This window comes from Choloepus didactylus, chromosome 6, assembly GCF_015220235.1.
Source record: "Choloepus didactylus isolate mChoDid1 chromosome 6, mChoDid1.pri, whole genome shotgun sequence".
NCBI lineage: Eukaryota > Metazoa > Chordata > Mammalia > Pilosa > Megalonychidae > Choloepus > Choloepus didactylus.
Genome location: NC_051312.1, coordinates 40,572,393 through 40,592,950, shown reverse-complemented (window position 1 = coordinate 40,592,950; position 20,558 = coordinate 40,572,393).

Sequence of the window (20,558 nt, the reverse complement as noted above, 5' to 3'; positions counted from 1 at the left end):
AGGTGCTAATTATTCATCCTTAGTATTAGTGTAATGTTGCTAAGATATTCCTATGAAATATAGTCTTTCGTGCGTAGTGGGTAGTTTTTCCATATACCACTCTATTGTTAACTCTCTGCACCAGTGTCATACCTTATAAGTATAAACTACTTATTCAAATCCATTGATTCAAACAATCATTTATTGATATAAGTTAATCCATTTAATGATTCATTATTTATTTTTTAAAAGTATATTTACCTTGAGCTCCTCCTGTATGCCATGCACTGAAGTTGACACTGAGGATATTAATATAAATAATAAAAAATCAAGGTATATTTTCTGACCACCTGGTCTTCAAAATCTAGCAAGGGAAAGAGTAATGTCAAGAAAAGATAAATCATCATAATTGATAGAATACAGTTAATAGAAGGGTGCTCTGTAAAGAGCACAATGAAAAAGAATTGAAACTTCAGATCAATACATGACTTTAGAAACTTTTGATGAATTTGAATTAAAAGAACAGTAATAAACCATAATTATTTTATCATGGAAAATATATATTCAACTTTAGTTATGGTTTCTGGCAATATCAATTGTAATATGTTTTTGTTTTACTATTATATATTTTGACTGTTATAGGTGAAATGAAATTAATAATTTATCTAAAGAATTTAAACATAACATGCCTATCATGTAAGCTAGTTATATTACTATTTGATATCTTTACTTCCTCTCTAGATAGCATCAATAATAAAATATTTACAAATCAAAGACTTGTATAATCTACTTTACTATAAATATTTAGGAAGAATTTTACTCTTGAAATTTTTCCCATCCCTGTGAAGTGTTGATACTGCTACTTTTGCAGGATTTTATTAAAATACATTTAATAAACTTAAGTGATAAAATGAATGAATTTATTTTATTTTCCAGTAGAGAATCACACCAATACATTGCAGAATATTATGTAATGGAAAACTATAGACTTGAATTTCAATTCTAAGTAACAATGCACTGAAATAGTGCTTTACATTTCCAACATCTTTCTAGGTTCTTGCACTTATCTGTCTGTTGACTTTTACCAAAGGAGTTTAAGAAATTGAGGCATCTATTATGTTTTGACTCTAATAATGAAGCAATTTCAAAGAACTGTAAATAAATGAACTGATATCCATTTTTCATTTCTGTTAGAAGAAATTTACAGAATATTTTTCTCCATCTTTTATCTTTTGGGACTCTTAATCTCTTTTTCAAATTGTTTTATCTATGCTTTATTTTATCCCATCAAGTTACTTTCTGAAGATTAATCCTCTTAAAATATAACACTGAAAAAGTAAAGACCTCATTACTGGGTTATATTCATCCTGTGTGGTTCTAAATCAAATGAAAACTAATAATAAGTAAAACAAATGCCATCTTTTGATCTTCATTCTCCATAACAATAATCCTCTAATACCAATTATGTTATTGTCAAAGGATATCTTAAACAAAGTGAAATGCAACCTATACAAGAGTTGTTTGATAATGTCTCCCTAAATAAAATAAAATATGAAGATTTGTAAAGAGAATAAGTAACTATAAAGCAAGAAATTACTTGGGCAGATAAAATCCTCTTAGAATATGAAAGTGATTTTCTTTGACATTTAATTTTTTTTAAGGTGACTTAACCTGATTCTCTGATTATTTTATATCATATATGAATAGCATCATCCACACCTTCAACATTTTGTTTCTTCTTTAACAAATCTGTGAGTGTTAAGTTATCAGAATACAGGACTGTGAACTCAAAGCAACCCTGTCCACCTCAAATCCCAGCTTTCCTTTATTCAATTCATCCTGAAGACATTGTGTTCCATTTTATTTGTTGATGAATCTATTATGTGCATTCCTTCTTAGTCCCAACAGAGATTCATCCAACTACATATATCCTTATATGTATGAATGGATTGTTTGAAAATACAATGTAAAGATCCTTTCTTTGAGCAAAATTTTATAGAAATCAATATACTTTGAACTCACTAAGAGGCAAGCAGTTTGTTATCTAAAATACTAAATAAACTTACTACAGCTCAGTTTTTGTAATGCCATGATCCAAAGCAAGGGCCTCAAAACAAGAATGTACTAAAGTTCCACCTTATTCTAAAAAAGGAGAATCTAGTGGAATGAAAGTTGTTGATTGAATGTCATTTAATTCTATCTCCAAGGAGATGTAGTGCTATGTTTAAAATAAATACCACTATCTGAAAGACACATTACATTCAATTGAGAATCTCAGCTATGGTAAAAGAAAGCTGGAAAAAAAAAGATATGTAATACTACTATTTAAAAAGCTAATGCAAAATTGTTGAGGTTTTAGATGCAAATGGATGTATCTTTCATTCACATATTCTATTTTTATTCAGAGCTGCTGTTTTCTTGAACAGGTGCTTGTCAAGCAAGGAAAAATGATTTAAATGGATATTTTACAGTTTAAAAAACAAACAATTACACTCATAGAAGTTGTATGAATGCTGTATGTATTACTTAAAAGATGAAACATAATTGAATACAGAAAAATAGTCTTTATGACTAAACTATCACCAGAAAAATTGGCAGATGATTATGTTCAAACTAAAACACTGGAAACTGTTTTTCACCCTCCACACTGTGAAATTCATATTTTTAGCTGAAAGTTTGATGCTCTTTACTTTAGAGAATTTTTCCACCACTTTCTAAGCAGACAATCTCACCAGCAAAATTTAAAGAATAAGTGGACTAGAATTAAAAGTTTAAGAGCATACTTCTCTATTCAAATGATGTGTCAAATAGGACCATTTTCAGCATTACAGTAAATTCTCCTTTCAAGAAAAGATATTTAATAATAGCTTTAGAAACTAATTGTATTAAATTATGTTATATTGTTTCCTATTTATTTCATTAAGATCCTATTGAAGAAAATATATTTAATAATAGCTTTAGAAACTAATTGTATTAAATTATGTTATAGTTATTGTTTCCTATTTATTTCATTAATTTCCTATTGCTGCTGTAAGAAATTACCACACATTTAGTAATTTAAAACAATGCAAATTTATTATTCTTAGAGTTTTGGAGTTCAGAAGTCCTCAACTTTCAATAGACTAACATCACAGTGTTGACAATGCTCTGTTCTTTTGGAGGCTCCGGGGAGAATTTATTTCCTTACCTTTTCCAAGTTCAGGTTGCCACACACATTTTTTGGTTGTGAGCACCTTCTCCATCTCTAAATCCAACCACATAGCATCTTCAAATCTCTCTCTGACATTCAGTGCATCTTCTGCCTACCTTGTTCCCTTACAAAAATCATTGTGGTTATATTGGAGTCACCAGATAAATCAGGATTATCTCCTCATTTTCAAATTTTTACTTAATCACATCTGCAAAGTTCCTTTTGCCATTTAAGAAAACATATTCAGAGATTCTGGGGACTGGGAGAAGACACCTTTGTGAAAGCATTATTCTGCTTATCACAGTTCCATATGTGGAAAAATAATTTAAGAATTCCAGTCTAATTCACTTAAATTTCTATTACGATAATACGATGACACAAATGTAATGAACAGGAATATTATTTAGATTGTTGCCCCTATATTCATCATTTTGTGTCCTCAATAGAATTATGAATTTTAGTGGCTTTTTAAATACCCTTGTATGTTTCAGACAAACTAAGACAAGGGAGGCTTTTGAAGGCAAGGATATAAAATATTATTAGCAGCTAATAATTCTTGAGCCCTGCATGTATACAAACAATTCTTTTAAATGTTTAGCATTATTATTCCCATCTTACAGATGACAAAACTAAGGCCTTGAGAGATTAAGGAACTTAAAAAATCACAGAAGTAATAGGTGTCAGAATTAGAACTTGGGCCTATGCATCTGATTCCTGAGACTGTGCTTTTAACAAATTCAGCATGCTCTCTGCCAATTTAACATGGATAGTCCTGAATTTTTCCATGAGCAAGAAATCAACTTTGTAATTTTTCTTTCAATTTTCAATTTGTTTTCTGATCTTTTCTGTTTTGTAATATAAATCAAATGCCCATATTTCATTTTAGAAAACCTAATATTTCTCCAAAATTGATCTTGAATTGAATGGTGCAAGCTACTCTTTAATTTTATGCTTATGAATTTTTTTCTGAACTTTCTCCTACCTGATGAAGCAGCAGAGTATAAAATGTACAGGTGTTGTTCTAGTTTGCTAATGCTGCAGAATGCAAAACACCAGAGATGGACTGGCTTTTATAAAAAGGGGGTTTATTTGGCTATACAGTTACAGTCTTAAGGCCATAAAGTGTCCAAGGTAACACATCAGTAATCAGGTACCTTCACTGGAGGATGGCCAATGGCGTCCAGAAAACCTCTGTTAGCTGGGAAGGCACGTGGCTGGCATCTGCTCCAAAGTTCTGGTTTCAAAATGGCTTTCTCCCAGGACATTCCTCTCTAGCAAGCTTGCTCTTCTTCCAAACGTCACTCACAGCTGCACTCCGTACAGTCTCTTTGAGTCAGCATGTTTTATATGGCTCCACTGATCAAGGCCCACCCTGAATGGGTGGGGTCACACCTCCATGGGAGTATCCCATCAGTTATCATCTACAATTGGGTGGGGCGCATCTCCATGCAAACAACCTAATTCAAACGTTCCAACTTAGTCCCCACTATTCTGTCTGTCCCACAAGATTGCATCAAAGAATATGGCTTTTTCTGGGGGACATAATACATTCAAACTGGCACAGGTGTCAAAGTAATTAAAATATGCTTTCAAATCTTACCATTGCCTAGCTGTGTAAGTTTATGTATATAATGATCTTTCTAAGTTTCAATTCCTCTTTGAAATATTGGTGATAAAACATTGTAGAATATTGTTTCTCTTTATAAACTACATATTAGCAACTATTTTCTTGTTTTCAAGAGGGTGAGGTGAACCATTATTTTTCCCTCCTCCATGACATGAAACATAATAATATCAACACTTAATTGATTTTTTTCATAACAATGATATAAAGGCAAATATATGGGATAAAACCCATGACTAATTTAGGGATGACATAAACAATCAGCACACAATCTGCTAGGGAAACAATGACTAAAATTGATGAAACACTGACCCTCTATTAGGCAGTGTTCTATGTTCTTTAGTTGTACTAATTCTTCAGTTGTACTAACTAAAGTTGTTTTCTCTTGTGCTAACAACTCCATGGATTAGATACTATAATTATCACCATTTTGCAGATGTGGAAACTGAGAGAAAAATAAGTTCCATCACTTATATAAGAATACATTGATACTGAAGAGTAATACTGAGATTTCAGCCCAGGAGGTCTGGCTTCAGAAGCCATAATTTTAAACACTGAACTTATTCTCCCTCACTGGCATCTAAGTGTTCCTCTTGAGTGATAAATGGACAGTTTTTCCATCAAAGTTTCAGAACACCTTCATACTCAGAGAAGCATAGGCTGAGAACAAGGGTGTGTCTTTAGAAAATTGCATGTCAAACAAGGATTTTGAGGAAAATATCAGTGCTCAGCCCATACTGAACATCCCTCAGGCCAGTGTTTCACTTTAAGATTCATTGAGCTTCTACCGTTTGCTAAGTTAAGGAAGATACCGGGTGGAAAGTGAGGCCACAAAGGGAGTTTGTGACTTTACCTGCAGAAAGACAACAGAAGAAGAATCAGAACAGAAAGAAAAAAACAAGTGAAATGTCAAGAAGTGGACCCCCTCTTCCCTCTTCCCAAACATACCTCTCTCTTACAGACCATATGGACAGGTGTCATCTCTTACCATAAAATGAGTTTTGACAGCAACCGAGGCATCTGGTGGGCCACTTTCATGGTCATGTTAGGACCCTTTGTTCAGAACTCCACACTTGGTTTTATGTCCTGCTGTCGCTATCTTGAAATGCTTCATAGTTTTATCTTCCAACTTGTTGCTCCATTTGGGGCAACGGAGTCTGCATATGAGCAGAAGACATCTGCATAATGCATGTCTGCCATCACTCCTTGCTGACCCATTCACATATAGCCCTGTGAATACAGAATTCCGGTTTACTCATGATGCGTATGAGCTCAGCAACCCTCAGAGTGAGTACTAATAAGTGTGTTACACCTTTCACTGAGTAAGCAGTGGTTCTGATAGCCCCCCAGAAGCCATGATTTCTGTTCTAAACATAATTTATTTCAAATGCTGTAAGAAGACAATGACATTCTGAAAAACACAGCAAAGATACCTGTCATCAGTCAACATTTTTACCGAAAATGACTACATAGAAAGATATAGCAACCCATAGTACCTTTCCTTTTCAGTCCTTTTTCACTCATCAGTAAGCCAAAGATAGAGTATTGGTTGAATGTGTGTATATCAAGCCATGAAATAAATGCATTTGATTTAATCCTGTGATGTATTTTTACTGTTCTGTTAAGAACAATATACGTATACATGTATGAACTACCACATAATGCAATTTTATTGATTTTCCATACAATTTAAATGTTCTTATATTTGCACATAACACTGGCATTGTACAATGTAAAGATGAACAGTAAAATTTATGCTCTTAATTTTTTTTAATTTTTCTTTACTTAAGATGACATTAAATAGCTAAAAAAGACCATGACAATTAGAGAGAAATAAGAAAGGGAGAAGCATTATACTTTAGTGCATTTAACTGCAGTTTTCTTTTTGCTTTTTAAACATTTTTATTTGGCACTAAGCCCTACAAATTACATAGTTGGCTCTACATTCAGGAAATGCTGAGTGTTCCAACAATTCCAGGAGACTAGGAACTGGAGTTGATCACTCCATGATCATAAGGTAACCATAGAGCTTAGTCAATGCAAGGAAGTCTGAGTGAAAGAAAATTCCACATTTTTAGCTGTTCCTAAAGAGGTTAAAAACCAGGAATTTGTATGCATGAGGATTCCAATAAGAGCAGGGTGAGGAAAGTGTGTGGGGAGAGATAAGAAAGAAAAAGAAAATGGAGGGGATACCTAGTCACCCAGTTAAAGTATAATAAGTATTTTGTTGTTTCATAACTCTTATTAATACAATTATCCCGGGTAAATAGTAATTGCAAAATAATTATATGCTGAGGGAACATCACATGCTTTAATAAAATGCACCTTTATTAAATTATTAGTATTATTTTTGTGAGACCTCCGAATTTATTGTTCTTTTTTTACATTTTTTTATTATGAAATATAACCTACATATAAAAAAAGTGATAACTTCCAAAGTACAATTCAACAAGTAGCTAGAGAACAAATTTCAAAGAATGTTATGGGTTACAGTTCCACAATTTCAGTTATTTCCTTATTGTGAAATATAACATATACACAGAGAGGTGACAAATTTCAAAGTATGACTTAAGAAGTAGTTATATAGCAAATTTCAAAGAATGTCATGGATTACAGTCCCACAGTTTCAGTTATACACAAATTCAGCTAATACATAAATTGCTTAAAATAAAGTAAGTTCTCAATAAACTTTAGTTATCACCATTATCATCATCATGATGAAAATTATGATTTAACTCTCAAAACAACCCCAAGGTAAGTATCACTATTACTCTAATTCAGTAAATGATAAAATTGAAGATTAGAGAAAGTAAGTGCCTTATACAAGACTACACAGTTAGTAAATGATAGAATCAGAAATAACATCTGTATTCACGTAGACAATCCCTTTGTAGTCCCTGAATTCTTCATCTCTAATGAATTTGCCTTTCACCTCAACTTAGTCAGTGACATCCATGTTCACATCATAGATCTTAGTGTTACTGATAAAATCACCTCCAAAAACAGAATTTCAAATATCTCACACTCTGACTACTACATTCTAAATTTCCAGCACTTTCACTCTCCTACTAGAAATCCTTTGAAACACCATATGTGGTAATCTTATGAACCAATTCTACAATCATTTCACTGTCCAATAAATGCCTCATAATCTCTCCTCTCTTTTGCATACATTTAAAGTTCACTGTTTACTTTCTTTTCAATCATTCTCAACATGACAAAATTTCAAACATCTTTAAATTCAAGTCTTCGTTACTGCACACGTGCAAACTAACTACATTTTCCCATCACAGGTTAAATTTATTAACTTAAATTTCAAATTTTCCCTGAGAATCCTACTAAATTCTTCTAATTAATTCAATATCCCACATTCCAAAGTTTATAACTTCAAACTTTCTGTTTTCTCCTCCAATGTCCAAAGCTCCTTCTGGCCTCTGTTTTCTCTGTTCTTGGTTGTTGACCTTGACTCTTATTTCCTGAAGGAAATATGGACAATTAGAAGACACATTCAGGATGCTGCCATAACTATTTAACTCACCTCCCTACATCTGATTGTGTGGGATGTGCCTCACATTCCATTTCTATGGATGTCACTGCTCCTTTTCATTCCTCCCTTTCTTTAAAAGTTTTGTTTCTGAAATAATTGATTATTTTCTTCCTCTTACATTAATTAATTTTTTCCCTTTCTTCTGGATTATTTCTATGACCATATCATTATGCTCTGTGATTACTGTTCTGGATTGCTAATGCTGCCATTTGCAAAACACCAGAAATTGATTGGCTTTTATAAAGGGGGTTTATTTGGTTACAGAGTTACAGTCTTAAGCCCATAAAGTGTCCAACGTAAGGCATCAACAATAGGGTAACTTCACAGAAGAAAGGCCATTGGCATCCAGAAAACCTCTATTAGCTGGGAAGGCATGTGGCTGGTGTCTGCTTGCTCCCAGGTTGCATTTCAAAATGGTGTTCTCCAAAGTGGCAGCATCAGCTTTCAATGGCAGTTTTCAAATGCCTCTCTCAGCTGCAGTAGCCCTGAGCTCCTTCTGTCTGAGCTTTCAAAGGACTCCAGTAAACTAATCAAGACCCATGGTGAGGAGGAGGCAGGGCAAGATGGCAGACTGGTGAGCTGTATGTTTTAGTTACTCCTCCAGGAAAGTAGGTAAAAAACCAGGAACTGCGTGGACTGGACACCACAGAGCAATCTGTCTTTGGGCATACTTCATACAACACTCATGAAAACGTGGAACTGCTGAGATCAGCGAAATCTGTAAGTTTTTGCGGCCAGGGGACCCGCGCCCCTCCCTGCCAGGCTCAGTCCCGGGGGAGGAGGGGCTGTCAGCTCCAGGAAGGAGAAGGGAGAATTGCAGTGGCTGCTCTTACCGGAAACTCATTCTACTGATTCAAACTCCAACCATAGATAGACTGAGGCCAGACACCAGAGACTCTGAGAGCAGCCAGCCCAGCAGAGAGGAGACAGGCATAGAAAAAAAACAACACGAAAAACTCCAAAATAAAAGCAGAGGATTTTTGGAGTTCTGGTGAACACAGAAAGGGGAAGGGCGGAGATCAGGCCTTGAGGCGCATATGCAAATCCCGAAGCAAGGCTGATCTCTCTGCCCTGGGCACTTTTCCTTAATGGCCCTGGTTGCTTTGTCTATTAGCATTTCAATAACCCATTAGATCTCTGAGGAGGGCCGTTTTTTTTTATTTATTTATTTTTTTTAAATCCTTTTTGCTTTTTCTAAAACAATTACTCTAAGAAGCTCAATACAGAAAGCTTCAAAGAATTGAAATTTGGGCACGTCAAGTCAAGAGCAGAACTAAGAGAGCTCTGAGACAAAAGGCAATAATCCAGTGGCTGAGAAAATTCACTAAACAACACAACTTCCCAAGAAAAGGGGGGTGTCTGCTCACAGCCACCATCCTGGTGGACAGGAAACACTCCTGCCCATCGCCAGCCCCATAGCCCAGAGCTGCCCCAGACAACCCAGTGTGACGGAAGTGCTTCAAATAACAGGCACACACCACAAAACTGGGCGTGGACATTAGCCTTCCCTGCAACCTCAGCTGAATGTCCCAGAGCTGGGAAGGGGGAGCAGTGCGAATTAACAGAGCCCCATTCAGCCATCATTTGAGCAGACTGGGAGCCTCCCAACACAGCCCAGCAGCCCAGAACTGCCCTGGGGGGACGGCACTCACCTGCGACATAGCACAGTCATCCCTCAACAGAGGACCCGGGGTGCACAGCCTGGAAGAGGGGCCCACTTGCAAGTCTCAGGAGCCATACGCCAATACCAAAGACTTATGGGTCAGTGGCAGAGACAAACTGTGGCAGGACTGAACTGAAGGATTAGACTATTGCAGTAGCTTTAAAACTCTAGGATCATCAGGGAGATTTGATTGTTAGGGCCACCCCCCCTCCCCGACTGCCCAGAAACACGCCCCACATACAGGGCAGGCAACACCAACTACACACGCAAGCTTGGGACACCAATTGGGCCCCACAAGACTCACTCCCCCACTCACCAAAAAGGCTAAGCAGGGGAGATCTGGCTTGTGGAGAACAGGTGTCTCGTGGACGCCACCTGCTGGTTAGTTAGAGAAAGTGTACTCCACAAAGCTGTAGATCTGATAAATTAGAGATAAGGACTTCAACTGGTCTACAAACCCTAAAAGAACCCTATCAAGGTCAGCAAATGCCACGAGGCCAAAAACAACAGAAAATTATAAAGCATATGAAAAAAACCAGACGATATGGATAACCCAAGCCCAAGCACCCAAATCAAAAGACCAGAAGAGACACACCTAGAGCAGCTACTCAAAGAACTAAAGATGAACAATGAGACCCTAGTACGGGATATGAAGGAAATCAAGAAGACCCTAGAAGAGCATAAAGAAGACATTGCAAGACTAAATAAAAAAATGGATGATCTTATGGAAATTAAAGAAACTGTTGACCAAATTAAAAAGATTCTGGACACTCATAGTACAAGACTAGAGGAAGTTGAACAACGAATCAGTGACCTGGAAGATGACAGAATGGAAAATGAAAACATAAAAGAAAGAATGGGGAAAAAAATTGAAAAACTCGAAATGGACCTCAGGGATATGATAGATAATATGAAACGTCCGAATATAAGACTCATTGGTGTCCCAGAAGGGGAAGAAAAGGGTAAAGGTCTAGGAAGAGTATTCAAAGAAATTGTTGGGGAAAACTTCCCAAATCTTCTAAACAACATAAATACACAAATCATAAATGCTCAGCGAACTCCAAATAGAATAAATCCAAAAAAACCCACTCCGAGACATATACTGATCACACTGTCAAACATAGAAGAGAAGGAGCAAGTTCTGAAAGCAGCAAGAGAAAAGCAATTCACCACATACAAAGGAAACAGCATAAGACTAAGTAGTGACTACTCAGCAGCCACCATGGAGGCGAGAAGGCAGTGGCACGATATATTTAAAATTCTGAGTGAGAGGAATTTCCAGCCAAGAATACTTTATCCAGCAAAGCTCTCCTTCAAATTTGAGGGAGAGCTTAAATTTTTCACAGACAAAGAAATGCTGAGAGAATTTGCTAACAAGAGACCTGCCCTACTGGAGATACTAAAGGGAGCCCTACAGACAGAGAAACAAAGACAGGACAGAGAGGCCTGGAGAAAGGTTCAGTACTAAAGAGATTCGGTATGGGTACAATAAAGGATATTAATAGAGAGAGGGAAAAATATGGCAAACATAATCCAAAGGATAAGATGGCCGATTCAAGAAATGCCTTCACGGTTTTAACGTTGAATGTAAATGGATTAAACTCCCCAATTAAAAGATATAGATTCGCAGAATGGATCAAAAAAAATGAACCATCAATATGTTGCATACAAGAGACTCATCTTAGACACAGGGACACAAAGAAACTGAAAGTGAAAGGATGGAAAAAAATATTTCATGCAAGCTACAGCCAAAAGAAAGCAGGTGTAGCAATATTAATCTCAGATAAAATAGACTTCAAATGCAGGGATGTTTTGAGAGACAAAGAAGGCCACTACATACTAATAAAAGGGGCAATTCAGCAAGAAGAAATAACAATCGTAAATGTCTATGCACCCAATCAAGGTGCCACAAAATACATGAGAGAAACATTGGCAAAACTAAAGGAAGCAATTGATGTTTCCACAATAATTGTGGGAGACTTCAACACATCACTCTCTCCTATAGATAGATCAACCAGACAGAAGACCAATAAGGAAATTGAAAACCTAAACAATCTGATAAATGAATTAGATTTAACAGACATCTACAGGACATTACATCCCAAATCAACAGGATACACATACTTTTCTAGTGCTCACGGAACTTTCTCCAGAATAGATCATATGCTGGGACATAAAACAAGCCTCAATAAATTTAAAAAGATTGAAATTATTCAAAGCACATTCTCTGACCACAATGGAATACAATTAGAAGTCAATAACCATCAGAGACTTAGAAAATTCACAAATACCTGGAGGTTAAACAACACACTCCTAAACAATCAGTGGGTTAAAGAAGAAATAGCAAGAGAAATTGCTAAATATATAGAGACGAATGAAAATGAGAACACAACATACCAAAACCTATGGGATGCAGCAAAAGCAGTGCTAAGGGGGAAATTTATAGCACTAAACGCATATATTAAAAAGGAAGAAAGAGCCAAAATCAAAGAACTAATGGATCAACTGAAGAAGCTAGAAAATGAACAGCAAACCAATCCTAAACCAAGTACAAGAAAAGAAATAACAAGGATTAAAGTAGAAATAAATGACATAGAGAACAAAAAAACAATAGAAAGGATAAATATCACCAAAAGTTGGTTCTTTGAGAAGATCAACAAGATTGACAAGCCCCTAGCTAGACTGACAAAATCAAAAAGAGAGAAGACCCATATAAACAAAATAATGAATGAAAAAGGTGACATAACTGCAGATCCTGAAGAAATTAAAAAAATTATAAGAGGATATTATGAACAACTGTATGGCAACAAACTGGATAATGTAGAAGAAATGGACAATTTCCTGGAAACATATGAACAACCTAGACTGACCAGAGAAGAAATAGAAGACCTCAACCAACCCATCACAAGCAAAGAGATCCAATCAGTCATCAAAAATCTTCCCACAAATAAATGCCCAGGGCCAGATGGCTTCACAGGGGAATTCTACCAAACTTTCCAGAAAGAACTGACACCAATCTTACTCAAACTCTTTCAAAACATTGAAAAAAATGGAACACTACCTAATTCATTTTATGAAGCTAACATCAATCTAATACCAAAACCAGGCAAAGATGCTACAAAAAGGAAAACTACCGGCCAATCTCCCTAATGAATATAGATGCAAAAATCCTCAACAAAATACTTGCAAATCGAATCCAAAGACACATTAAAAAAATCATACACCATGACCAAGTGGGGTTCATTCCAGGCATGCAAGGATGGTTCAACATAAGAAAAACAATCAATGTATTACAACACATTAAAAACTCGAAAGGGAAAAATCAATTGATCATCTCAATAGATGCTGAAAAAGCATTTGACAAAATCCAACATCCGTTTTTGATAAAAACACTTCAAAAGGTAGGAATTGAAGGAAACTTCCTCAACATGATAAAGAGCATATATGAAAAACCCACAGCCAGCATAGTACTCAATGGTGAGAGACTGAAAGCCTTCCCTCTAAGATCAGGAACAAGACAAGGATGCCCGCTGTCACCACTGTTATTCAACATTGTGCTGGAAGTGCTAGCCAGGGCAATCCGGCAAGACAAAGAAATAAAAGGCATCCAAATTGGAAAAGAAGAAGTAAAACTGTCATTGTTTGCAGATGATATGATCTTATATCTAGAAAACCCTGAGAAATCAACGATACACCTACTAGAGCTAATAAACAAATTTAGCAAAGTAGCGGGATACAAGATTAATGCACATAAGTCAGTAATGTTTCTATATGCTAGAAATGAACAAACTGAAGAGACACTCAAGAAAAAGATACCATTTTCAATAGCAACTAAAAAAATCAAGTACCTAGGAATAAACTTAACCAAAGATGTAAAAGACCTATACAAAGAAAACTACATAACTCTACTAAAAGAAATAGAAGGGGACCTTAAAAGATGGAAAAATATTCCATGTTCATGGATAGGAAGGCTAAATGTCATTAAGATGTCAATTCTACCCAAACTCATCTACAGATTCAATGCAATCCCAATCAAAATTCCAACAACCTACTTTGCAGACTTGGAAAAGCTAGTTATCAAATTTCTTTGGAAAGGGAAGATGCCTCGAATTGCTAAAGACACTCTAAAAAAGAAAAACGAAGTGGGAGGACTTACACTCCCTGACTTTGAAGCTTATTATAAAGCCACAGTTGCCAAAACAGCATGGTACTGGCACAAAGATAGACATATAGATCAATGGAATCGAATTGAGAATTCAGAGATAGACCCTCAGATCTATGGCCGACTGATCTTTGATAAGGCCCCCAAAGTCACCGAACTGAGCCATAATGGTCTTTTCAACAAATGGGGCTGGGAGAGTTGGATATCCATATCCAAAAGAATGAAAGAGGACCCCTACCTCACCCCCTACACAAAAATTAACTCAAAATGGACCAAAGATCTCAATATAAAAGAAAGTACCATAAAACTCCTAGAAGATAATGTAGGAAAACATCTTCAAGACCTTGTATTAGGAGGCCACTTCCTAGACTTTACACCCAAAGCACAAGCAACAAAAGAGAAAATAGATAAATGGGAACTCCTCAAGCTTAGAAGTTTCTGCACCTCAAAGGAATTTCTCAAAAAGGTAAAGAGGCAGCCAACTCAATGGGAAAAAATTTTTGGAAACCATGTATCTGACAAAAGACTGATATCTTGCATATACAAAGAAATCCTACAACTCAATGACAATAGTACAGACAGCCCAATTATAAAATGGGCAAAAGATATGAAAAGACAGTTCTCTGAAGAGGAAATACAAATGGCCAAGAAACACATGAAAAAATGTTCAGCTTCACTAGCTATTAGAGAGATGCAAATTAAGACCACAATGAGATACCATCTAACACCGGTTAGAATGGCTGCCATTAAACAAACAGGAAACTACAAATGCTGGAGGGGATGTGGAGAAATTGGAACTCTTATTCATTGTTGGTGGGACTGTATAATGGTTCAGCCACTCTGGAAGTCAGTCTGGCAGTTCCTTAGAAAACTAGAGATAGAGCTACCATTCGATCCAGCGATTGCACTTCTCGGGATATACCCGGAAGATCGGAAAGCAGTGACACGAACAGATATCTGCACGCCAATGTTCATAGCAGCATTATTCACAATTGCCAAGAGATGGAAACAACCCAAATGTCCATCAACAGATGAGTGGACAAATAAAATGTGGTATATACACACGATGGAATACTACGCGGCAGTAAGAAGGAACGATCTGGTGAAACATATGACAACATGGATGAACCTTGAAGACATAATGCTGAGCGAAATAAGCCAGGCACAAAAAGAGAAATATTATATGCTACCACTAATGTGAACTTTGAAAAATGTAAAACAAATGGTTTATAATGTAGAATGTAGGGGAACTAGCAGTAGAGAGCAATTAAGGAAGGGGGAACAATAATCCAAGAAGAACAGATAAGCTATTTAACGTTCTGGGGATGCCCAGAAATGACTATGGTCTGTTAATTTCTGATGGATGTAGTAGGAACAAGTTCACTGAAATGTTGCTATAGTATGTAACTTTCTTGGGGTAAAGTAGGAACATGTTGGAAGTTAAGCAGTTATCTTAGGTTAGTTGTCTTTTTCTTACTCCCTTGCTATGGTCTCTTTGAAATGTTCTTTTATTGTATGTTTGTTTTCTTTTTAACTTTTTTTTTCATACAGTTGATTTGAAAAAAGAAGGGAAAGTTAAAAAAAAAAAAAAAAGAAAAAAGACAAAAAAGGAAAAAAAAAAAAAAAAAAAAACGATGTAGTGCCCCCTTGAGGAGCCTGTGGAGAATGCAGGGGTATTCGCCTACCCCACCTCCATGGTTGCTAACATGACCACAGACATAGGGGACTGGTGGTTTGATGGGTTGAGCCCTCTACCATAAGTTTTACCCTTGGGAAGACGGTTGCTGCAAAGGAGAGGCTAGGCCTCCCTGTATTTGTGCCTAAGAGTCTCCTCCTGAATGCCTCTTTGTTGCTCAGATGTGGCCCTCTCTCTCTGGCTAAGCCAACTTGAAAGGTGAAATCACTGCCCTCCCCCCTACGTGGGATCAGACACCCAGGGAAGTGAATCTCCCTGGCAACGTGGAATATGACTCCCGGGGAGGAATGTAGACCCGGCATCGTGGGATGGAGAACATCTTCTTGACCAAAAGGGGGATGTGAAAGGAAATGAAATAAGCTTCAGTGGCAGAGAGATTCCAAAACGAGCCGAGAGATCACTCTGGGGGGCACTCTTACGCACACTTTAGACAACCTTTTTTAGGTTCTAAAGAATTGGGGTAGCTGGTGGTGGATACCTGAAACTATTAAACTACAACCCAGAACCCATGAATCTCGAAGACAGTTGTATAAAAATGTAGCTTATGAGGGGTGACAGTGGGATTGGGAATGCCATAAGGACCAAACTCCACTTTGTCTAGTTTATGGATCGATGTGTAGAAAAGTAGGGGAAGCAAACAAACAGACAAAGGTACCTAGTGTTCTTTTTTACTTCAATTGCTCTTTTTCACTCTAATTATTATTCTTGTTATTTTTGTGTGTGTGCTAATGAAGGTGTCAGGGATTGATTTAGGTGATGAATGTACAACTATGTAATGGTACTGTAAACAATCGAAAGTACAATTTGTTTTGTATGACTGCGTGGTATGTGAATGTATCTCAATAAAATGATGATTAAAAAAAAAAAAAAAAAAAAAAAAAAAAACCAAACTGGGCCTCGGGGCCCAGAGTGTTACAGAATCTGGCTAATAAATAACTGAAAGCAATGGCTAGAAAACAAAAACAAAAAAAAAAAAAAAAAAAAAAAAAAAAAAAAAAAAAAAAGATATGTAACCAAGGGTTGAGATTTAATAAAACTACTAATTTTTACTGCTCAAAAAAAAAAAAAAAAAAAAAAAAAAAAAAAAGACCCATGGTGAATGGGTGGCACCACACATCCATGGAAATAATCTAATTAAAGGTATTACCACAATCGGGTGGGCCACATCTCCATGGAAACAACTTATTCCAAAGATTCCAACCTAATCAACACTAATACATCTGCCTCCACAAGACGGCATTAAAGAACATGGCATTTTGGGGGAAATGATACATCCAAATTGGCACAATTACCCATCTTAAAAAAACACAACTCCCTCAATTGACCCAGCATCACTGTCTGGCTACTGCCCTATAGTTTTTCCTGTCTGCAGCATGAGACTTCTAGAGCTCTCTATAATTGTTCTACCCATATTTTTCTTCCTAGTCTACTTGAAGGCACTCTAATGAGGTTCTTATCTCTACCATTCTACCAAAAGAGATCGTATCATGATAATTATCTCAATTTTACTAAATCCAAAGTAAATTTAGGTAGTGTTTGTCAAGTTTCTCAGATGCAAATGTGCTCTTTTCTCCCTCTTTCCATATTGTACTCTTCTTAAGGATGTCACTTTATATAGCCCACTGTGGCAGCCCCTGGCCTGAACTGGTCTGTGGATCTTGGCACACAGTAGTCTTCATGACCTAGGCAGCTAATGTTTAACCTATCATCTTTGTAAGCCAGTAAAGAGAAAAAGGCTAAATTGTAACTTAAAATGGGAAATAAACAGGAGGTGAGAAAATCTTGGTCTCATGAAAGAGCAAGAATGTTAATCTAGTGTACCTGCTTCCTGGCCCCCAAGAGTTATCACTCTTGTGGTTGTTTACAAAGCCTCATCCTATAATTCTTTCCTTCCTGCACCACCCCCATGTCACAGGATGCTCTTCCACCCTTAGGAATGTCTTTGTCTTAAACCCTTATACCTGGCTTGCTATCCTCTTTCAATGGCATGGCCAACTTCCCTGCAAAAGCAGTACCCACCTAGAGAGAAAAAAGCCATTTGATTGCTGATTTCTGCCTCCCTGTTCATGTTTCAGAAAATGCTCAGTGTCTTCTATGGTCTTTTGGCTGGCAAAGCCCCCTCAGGCTGTGACACCACACTTCAGGAGTAGAGAGATATGCTCCACTTCCTTAAGGGGGGAGTGTTTTAGTTACCTAGGATGCTCAAAGCAAATACCATGAAATGGGTTAAACAACGGGAATTTACTCACTCAGAGTTTTGATGCCTGTAAAATGTCCAAATCAAGGCAATACTTTCTTCCTGTAGACTGGCTGCCAGGGATCCTTGGTTTCTCTGCCACATGATAAGGCACATGGTGGCATCTGCTAGTCTATCCCTTGTCTTCCAGGTTTCATTGCATTCAGCTTCCTACTTCCATGGCTTTCTCTCTGTGTGAATTCCACTCTCATAAAGGACTCCAATAATAGGATTAAACTGTTTCTGATTGAGGTGGGTTACACCTTAACTGGTAGCCTCATCAAAAGATCATGCTTACCTCTTTCTATAGCTAATCCAACTCAGCAGGTGAACTCATTGCTGTCCCCGCTACATGGGACCTCACTCCCATGGGTATAAATCTCCATGGCAGCATAGGATATGACTCCTGGGGATGAATCTGGATCCAGCATCATGGGATTGAGAATATCTTCTTGACCAAAAGGGGTGTGCAAAATGAAACGAAATAAAGTTTCACTGGCTGAGACATTTCAAATGGAGTTGAAAAGTCACTTTGGTGGACATTCCTACGTATTATATAGGTAACCCTTTTTAGGAATTAATTTATTAGAATAGCTAGAAGTAAATACCTGAAACTATCAAACTCCAACCCAGTAGCCTTAACTCTTGAAAACAATTGTATAATAATGTAGCTTACAAGGGGAGACAGTGTGATTATGAAAACCTGTGGATTGCACTCCCTTTATCTAGTATATGGGTGGATGAGTAAAATAATGTGGACAAAAACTAAATGAAAAATAAGGTGAGATGGGGGGATGATTTGGGTGTTCTTTTTTACTTCGATTCTTTATTCATTTTTTTCACTTTTTCTGGTGCAAGGAAGATGTTCTAAAAGTAGATTGGGGTGATGAATGCATAACCACATGATGGTACTATGAACAGTTGACTGTACACTATGGATGAGCATATGGTATATGAATATATCTCAATAAAACTGAATTTAATTAAAAAAAAGGTCATGCTTAAAATGAGTTCACACCCACAGGAATAGATGAACTTTAAGAACATACAGGTTACATACAGTTTCAAACCACCACAGTTAGTAACTACATATATTACCTAGGATACTTCTGCAAGGAAAATTTGTTTGTTCTCCTGTATTTTTTTAATCATTCAATCATTTATTATATTATTATGGGCCTTTGGATATTTGCATTATACTTTGGGTTATAATCTGATACTAGTCTATTTCGTTGCTGAAATTGGTCCAGTTATAGCATCCCTTGTCCCTGTGATAGACACCCATCATTTTGAATTTAATTAACTAATTAACTACTTCATATTTATTTATGAATGTATTTATTTAGGGCATTCCTTACTATTTGAAGAGCTCTGGGTTCATTATGCATATTTCCTGATCGTCCAAGGAGCCCTGACTCCTTCCTTTGGTTGGAGAATGGCATTAGAAACCAAGATCTTAGAAGTAGTTGTGCTCCTTTCTGCTGTGATATCATTACTTCTACATCTTCTCAACTGACAGAGAGAGGAGATATGTGTGTATACTAACCTATGTATATACTGTTATTATTTTATATGTAAGTATCTGTAAGCTATATTAAGCTAAACATGAGTCCATGCTGATGTTTCCAAATCTAATTTATTACCGTATGGATGATTATAACCTTCTTACCCTTGCTTACCTGTAAACTAATTCAACATTGAGAAACCTGGCTCACTCATCCACCATCCATTTACTTAATTGTCCCATTCCAGTATACATGCATTTCAGTATCAGAATTGTTACCCTGTATTCCCACAGAGGGAAATAATATTAACTTGAGTACAGTGCTTCTGTACATTTTCTTTTGCTTTTACTTTTACACTCTTTATTTCCAAAGTTGCTTAGGTAAGCACTTATTTTCCCCATCACTTTCATTAAGATTGTTTCATGCATTAATAATACAGTTAGATTGTTTTCTCACATTTTGCATTTTGTCCTGGGATTCCCCATCCTAAATGATTTTATTTTAATTTAGATACATTACATTTCACTCTCTGAGCTAAGTTCAATGGGTTTTAATAAATACATAGTGTCATATATCCACAATTAAAATATCATAAAATTGTTTCACAGCCCTAAAATATTACCTATTCTTCACCTATTCAAACTTCCCACCCCAAACCTTAGGATCACCTGTCTTTTTGCACTGTGTGTAGTTTTTCCATTCCCAGAAAGTCATATAATTGGAACTATCCAATACAGAGGGATTATCATACTGGTTCCTTTCACTCAGTAATATGCATAAAAATTTATCCATGTCTTTTCATATATTGATAGCTCATTTCCTTTTATTACTGAATAACAATCCTTTGCATGGATATACCACAGTTTGTTTATCCATCAATACATTGAGAAACATGTTGGTTGTTTCCAGTTTGGGGAAATTATGTATAAAGTTCATAAAATATTTGTGTGCAGGTT